This window comes from Phascolarctos cinereus, unplaced genomic scaffold, assembly GCF_003287225.1.
Source record: "Phascolarctos cinereus isolate Bilbo 61053 unplaced genomic scaffold, phaCin_HiC Scaffold_5;HRSCAF=322, whole genome shotgun sequence".
NCBI classification, from domain to species: domain Eukaryota; kingdom Metazoa; phylum Chordata; class Mammalia; order Diprotodontia; family Phascolarctidae; genus Phascolarctos; species Phascolarctos cinereus.
In genome coordinates, this window is record NW_027555958.1 from 74,047,489 (window position 1) to 74,055,077 (window position 7,589).

At 39.8% G+C, this 7,589-nt stretch overlaps 1 non-coding gene across 1 annotated transcript; it reads right to left on the minus strand.

Annotated features, from left to right (window-relative positions):
• Positions 1-4,201: 4,201 nt before the first annotated feature.
• On the minus strand, positions 4,202-4,308 carry LOC144458015 (U6 spliceosomal RNA). The gene has a single exon (XR_013487578.1). It is a non-coding gene; the product is annotated as a U6 spliceosomal RNA (small nuclear RNA).
• Between the last annotated feature and the right edge of the window lie 3,281 nt (positions 4,309-7,589).

Sequence of the window (7,589 nt, forward strand, 5' to 3'; positions counted from 1 at the left end):
TGTTTCCTATTTTAGATGGTTAAGTCAACTTGAATATCATTTGTGAAGTCTGTAGAAGTCATTTTAAAAATGCCCAAGGCATTACTTTGGAGAAAGGAAGTTTGGTTAAGGGGAAGAGGTATGACCCAGGACTCAGCAGACTTGGAGCAATGTCTTCAATCTTTACTGTATGACTTTGGACAAATCACTTCACTTTCCTGGCTATGTTAGGATCCCACTACCCTCATGTAGATTAGGCTAATTCCTTCTCTGAAAGACAGGACAACAAGCTTTAGATTTGATTGTTTCAGGGGACTAAGGCTCAGTCAAACCTCCTTGAAGCAGCTTTTTGGTGGCTTCAGGCCATATTGATGTGGCTTCCTGGTTACCTCAGGGCATGAAAACATCCACTCACATGAAGCCTTTAAGACTTGGTGGTTGTCCTACGTCCCCGAGCGTGCCATACTCTGCCAGAGTAACTGGATACTGGCAGTGTCCTTTCTATGCTATGGTTAGGTAAACCTCCTTTGGTTAACTACCGAATAACTTCTGAGTATCTTTATTCTTTCCAATACTAGACCTAAACCATCAGGCTGTCAGCTCCAGCCTACAACAATGCCCTCAGTATTCACTTCTACAAAAGGAGGAGGTTCAATTCCTTCGTCTTTAAATTCTCTTCCTCATCACTGGATGTCCAGTAGACGTCTTTTTCTTTTCAGCTGTTGAGCATTTATTTTTCTCCTTCCTAACTCCCTCCCCCACTCCCACCAGAAAAACAAAAACAAATACAAAACTTTTGCAATGAATAAGAGTAGTCGGCAAAACAAATTCCTTCATTTGCCATGCCTAAAAATGGATGCCATATGCTATATCACCACTTTGTCAGGCAGCAGGTCATGTCTATCTTGGATCTTCTGGAAATGCTACGAATTTATGAAAATTGTACTTAATGATGACATGAGTGAGGAAGATGATGATAAACATTATCTTTCCCAAAGGTTCTAACTCACATAGCGATGGCAAATTGCAATGAAAATATTGAAAATACATAGCTGCCATATTATGTTATCAACAAAGGTGAAACACACCAGAAATTTGAAATAATTATCACATAATAATGACCAAAAAATCATAAAATCTTGCAGTTGGAATGTATATTGCAAATACACACGCACACGCGTGCACACACACACGCGTGCACACACACACACATACACACACACACACACATACACACACACACACACACACACACACACACACACACACTCCCACAGGGTTTCTTTAGAGCCTTAGTTATAAAGATGGGCTTTTAAAAACTGATCATAAGAAGTTCCAAAGAGTAACTTAAATCAAGGAGAAAACTTAAAAGGCTTAAATCAAGGAAAAAACTTTCTAGTATAGTGAGGGCTGGCATTTCAGCTTGCCTGACTGAAGCAAATCCCCTACTTGGAAAAGGCTAGGGAACTGCCTTCTGGGACTCCATTGTCTCTCTTGACCGGTTGAAATTCGTGAGTTTGGAATCTCCAATCTCCTCAGCTAGAACAGAGAAGAACCAACATAAAAGCCAAGGACTAAGGCCCATTTTATAGGGGCCCATTTCAGCTATGGTGGGGAGAGACCTTGAGTTTTCACTAAAGCTGTTTGTGAAGGAGTCAGACCAAGAGTAGTTGAACAGAATGACATCAGAGGGATTAGGCTGAGGCCAACGACTTTTTGAAGACCACTCACTTCTAGCTATATACTTCCTACCTGTCTGTCCACTCCTTCTCCATCTCCTTTGCTGGATCTTCTTCCAGATATCATGCCCTCTAACCATAGGTGTTCCTTAGAGTTCTGTCCTGGGCTCTCTTCTCTTCTCCCAACATAGTACTTCACTTGGTGATTTTGTCAGTTCTCATGGATTTAATTACCATCTCCATACTGATGATTCTCAAATTTACAATTCCTGCACCAACTTCTCTGACGGTCTCCAATCATATCTCTAGCTGCCTTTTAGACACCTACAACTAGATGTCCAGTACACATTTTCTTTTTTTCAATTGTTAAGTATTATTTTTCTCTTTACCAACTCCTTCCCCTGCACCTACCAGAACAAAAACAAATACAAAACTTTTGAAATGAATAACAATAGTTAGCAAAACAAATCCCTTCATTTGCCATGTCTAAAGATGGATGTCAAATGCTATATTGCCTCTCTGTTGGACTATCGGTCATTTCTATCCTGGATCCTCTGGACTCATGAGTCGTTATTACATTGTTCAGAGTTTGTATGTCTTTAAATTTTTTTTAGAGTTTACAATGTTGATATCAATACTATAAATTGTTCTCTTTTTCCCTCCAGGCAATTGCAAAAAACTGAATTTTCTAATATCTTAATCTATAGCATATAAGAAGCAAAAAATTCCAATGGCTAGAAAGAAGAAGGAGAGGAGTGTCTTTACTGAAGCTATACACAATGACAGCAGCAAGAAGTAAGAGCTGAGATGAAGAGGAAAGAAAAATTACTTTAAAAAAATCTACAAATATTAGACTAAGATATAGATAACTGACGTATCACACCTATCAGATTGGCTAATATGACAAAACAGGAAAATGATAAATGTTGGAGAAAATGTGGGAAAATTGGAACACTAATACATTGTTGGTGGAGTTGTGAAATGATCCAACCATTCTGGAAAGCAATTTGGAACTATGCCCAAAGAGCTATAAAGCTGTGCATGCCCTTCGATCCAGTAATATCACTACTAGATCTATATCCCGAAGAGATCATACAAATGGGAAAAGGACCCACATGTACAAAAATCTTTATAGCAGCTCTTTTTGTGGTGGCAAAGAATTGGAAATTGAGGGGATGCCCATCAGTTGGGGAATGGCTGTATAAGTTGTGGTATATGAATATAATGGAATGCTATTGTGCTATAAGAAATGATGATCATGTAGACTTCAGAAAAATCTGGAAAGACTTAAATGAACTGATGCTAAGTGAAGTGAGCAGAACCAGGAGAACACTGCATACAGCAACAGCAACATTGTGTGATGACCAGCTTTGATAGACTTAACCCTTCTCAGCAACACAAGGAACTAAAACAGCTCCAAAGGAATCATGATGAAAAATGCTGTCCACGTCCAGAGAAAGAACTGTGGAGTCTAAATGCAGATCAGAGCATACTATTTTCTCTCTCTCTCTCTTTTTCTTTCTCATCTTTTTTCCCTTTTGTTCTGATTCTTCTTTCACAACATGACTAATGTGGAAATATGTTTAATATGATTGTATATGTATAGCTTATCTGAGATTGCATGCCATCTTCGGGTGGTGAAAGGGGAAGAAGGGGGAAAATTTAGAATTCAAAATGTTATAAAAGTAAATGTTGAAAACTAAAAATAAACATTATGTTCCTTGAGAACACTTTATAGTGTTTCTGCCTTTATGGTGTTATCTTGCACAATGCCTTGCACACAGTAGGTGGCTATGAAATGCATGTGGTATTTGATCAGAGATAAGCAACCTACCCAGAGGAAGCAATGTCATTGAGTGGAAACATCACCAAACTTGGAGTCAGAAGTCCAGGGTCCTGTATGTATTTCTCACTAGCTATATGGTCTTAGGCTGGCCACTGAATTTCTTTAAGCCTTATTTTCTGTGTCTTTGTAATATATCAAGGACTAGTGATTTCATTGTGTGGGAATTCCCTTCATAAAGAAACTTGCTTGAATTTGAGACATTAAATGATTTCTCCAAGTTCATACAACTAGCAAGTGTCAAAGGCAGAGTTTGAACTCATAACTTACTCCAGATCTAGTCCACAGTACATCTAGTGGATACACTATGCTATGATGCTTATCATTTGTCTTTATATAAGAGACAGCAGCTCCTGCTCTGTCTGCCACACAGGACTGTTAGAATAAAAATAGATAATGTACATGAAAGTATCATCATTAAAGAACATTAAAGGACCTCAGAGAGCCTGTAGTTCAAATGACTTATTTTATAGCTAAAGAAATAGAGACCAGGAGAGGAGAAGGGATGAATAAACATAGTCAAATGAGTAAAAAGCAGAGCCAGGATTCAAAGCTAGCCTCTTGACTACCATCCATATGTTCTTTTTTTTCTTATTTTATTTTTTCTCAATTACATGTAAAAAAAGTTAACATTCATTTTTTAAAATTTTGAGTTCCAAATTGTCTTCCTCCTCTCTCCCTTCCTTGAGAAGGCAAGCAAAAAAACATGGAAGACTTCAAGGATTTACATGTCATCCTTGTAAAGAGGCCATGCTCATCTTCTTTGTGTCATTCCAATTTTAGTACATGTGCTGCTGAAGTGAGCACTCCAGTAGACATCTTAAACTAAATATGTCCAAAACTGACCTCATTATTTTTCCTCTTAAACCCTATCTCTCCCCCCCACACATACACCTTCCCTATTACTGTAGAGAGCACCATCACCCTCCTAGTCTCCCCGGCTCACAATCTAGGTATCATACTGGACTTCTTACTGTTTCTCACCCCCCCCCCCATATTCAATAGCTTCCCTAGGTTTATTGATTCACCTCTGCAACATCTCTTGAATATGTCCCATTCTCTCCTCTGTCACAGGCATCATTCTGGTATAGACCTGTATCATCTCATGCCTGCATTATTACAGCACTCATCCATTCTCCATTTAGCCACCAAAATGATTTTCCTAAACTCGTGTCTCTTTGTGTCATACCCCCTCCCCTGTTCAATAAACTCCACTGGCTCCCTATTGCCTCCAGGATAAAATACAGAATGCTGTTTGGCATTCAAAATCCTTTATAACCTAGCCTCCTCCTACCTTTCTAGTCTTCTTATGTAGTATTCCCTGACATGTATTCCTTGTCCAGTGACAGTGACACTGGCCTCCTGGCTGTTCCATAAACAGGACACTCCATCTTTCAGCTCTGGGCATTTTCTCTGGTGGTCCTCCATGCCTGGAATGTGGTCACCTCAACTTCACCTACTGACTTCCTTGTCTTCTTTTAATTCCCAACTAAAATTCCTATGTTTTACAGTAAGCCTTTTCCTTTTTCCTAATTCTAGTACCTTCTTTCTGTTAATTATTTCCTATTGCTTTGTACGTATTTGTTTGCATGTTGTCTCCTTCATTAGATTGTGAACTTCTTGAGGGCAAATCCATCTTTTGCCTCTTTTTCTGCAAATGTTTATTGATTGATTGATTGATTGATTGATTGATTGATATAGGCAATATAAAAACCTCCTAACAATGTGCTTAGCAGACAGGAACCAGCTATATAATGTTTATTCATGCTAATTCTCTACATTTTAGGACATTATCACTGTCCTGGAATTATAAGCCCTAGGCTCTTCCACTTGGGGAACTTACATCAGTTCAGTTTTTGATATACTCTGCGCTTGTACATGTCCTCATCATGCTAGTGACTAGAGCAGGGGGACTTGTGACCTTGAGACCATGTATGGTTCTCCATAGGTTCCCCACCCTTGGACTAGAGTGACATTAAAGTGGAATGATCTACCTTGGTGGGCAATCAGTTCCTCCTCAGAAGGCCCAAGGACCTCTTGTAGATATGTTGGAGAGACATTTCTTGGTCAGATAAAGGTCAGTGGAGATGGCCTCTGAGGTGCTTTCTGATGCTGAGATTCAGTGATCAAATTCATTAGACAATTTTGATGCCACTTATAAATATGGTCTCTGTTTTCCTCGTTTCTGTGTCCCTCATAGTAGCTAGCATAGAGTAGGCATTTAATAAATATAGAACCCTACACTGAATTTTGTTTGTTTAGACATAAGCAATTCAAAGAAACTTCAGTTGGGGACAATTTCTTTGTCAAGAAAACCCCAAACCAGGTCATGAAGAGTTAGACATGACTGAAACGACTGCAAAGCAACAATAGTGCTTCAGATTCTTATTAGCTAGATGACCTTGGGGAAGTCTCTTGACTTCCCTGCTCCCTAGTTTCCTAATGTATAAAATGAGGGAGTCAGACTCAATGACTTCTAAGACCCATTCCAGATCTAAATCTATGTCTCCTTGATATATCCCTGTTACCCTTCATGTCCTTTTTTTCCCTTTATCTTGTGTACCTACAGATAGCCCACGAGTGAGAGTTTATGGGAGCATGAGAGGGTTTAGGAACAGAAGGATGTGAATGAACCACCCCTTGCCACACTCTTCATTGCTATTTTCCTGTAAAGATTCCTTTCATTGGGTTTGCTTGCCATCTGCCTTTCTGCTCCTCTCTGGAACACTGTGCTTGAGCTCCAATGCTTTCCAGGACTTTCTCTCTTGTTGCACATTTACTGTAAGCAAACATTTAAGTTTTGGAGCTGAAAGGTTCCCCAAGTCAGATCAGCCCATTTACGATGAAGCACATCACTCAGGTGGATCAGTTGGAAGGAACAGGAGGAAGAAGCAGTCTCTCCCTGGTGCATTCAAGCCAAGCAGTGCTGGCTGGAGGAAATGTAGCATTCGGAACTCTCACTCCAGGGGGACACCCAGCAAGAAAATATCATTCCAAATATACAGCAGTCATCTCTGCCCAGATTGACTGTGAAAAACCTCTCATTCACTGCAGCAACCCATGTAGGCTATGAATTATTTTATTGAGACACGTTTAATGCTTTCCTGTTGGAAAATGAGGAACTTATTAATTATTTTGACTTTAAAATAATTAAATCAGGTTCTGTCAGGCTGACATGGTTTTGCTCTGCAGGCAACTAGAATCTTTCAGAGCTGTGAAGCATTTTTTCTAGTCCCATATGCTTGGCTACAGGTGAGCCAGTTGGTAAACGTGTGACACCTTTTAATTATGCTTCATCACAAGTTGGAACTTGTCTGATGGCTTACTTTATCATTTATTGTGCTTTCATGCAATCAAATAAGTTATTGTGAACTCAGGGTCCCTGGGAAGTGGGGTTCCTGAGTTTTCACTCTTCTATGTGGTGTTTAGTGGGTTCAGACCTTGCTCCCTTCTGGCACTCCAAAAGTACATGGCTTCTGATTCTGTTGGATGTCAACAGTAAAGGGATGGCTAAGGTTGGCTACTGATGCACAGGCAAGGCTTGGAAGAGTGTTATGAAGCAGACCCCAGGAAAGGAATGGCAGGTGGATGGTCAAGGAGGTCTATGAACCAATATGGCTGTCCTCGCTCATTCACCTTCAGTCGTCATTTCTCTGCCTGCCCTTGTCATAAACTCTATTGCCTTCCATAGGTGTCCACTTACCCTGGACTGGAGGCTATGCCAGGTGTACAAAGGAACACTGTGTACCCAAGTATCCAATGGAATGAAAACAGACTTGTAGGTGAAAGTAACATCAATGCAATTCCTTTCGACAAACAACTCAGTGTTGACTATGGGCAAGCCACACACTAGGCATGAAAAAAAAAACAACAGAAAAATAAATAGTCCTTGCCTTCAAGGAGCTTCTATTTTACTAGGAGGGTAAAATCTGTGTTTAGATAACTACAAAACAACTTTGAGAGACAGGGAACACTAACTGAGGGGATCACAAAAGGCCTCAAACATAGCTTGGAGCATAGCTGACACTTAATAATTGTTTTACAATTTGAAATGGAAAATGACACAGGTACAGGTCTGCAAAACTGCC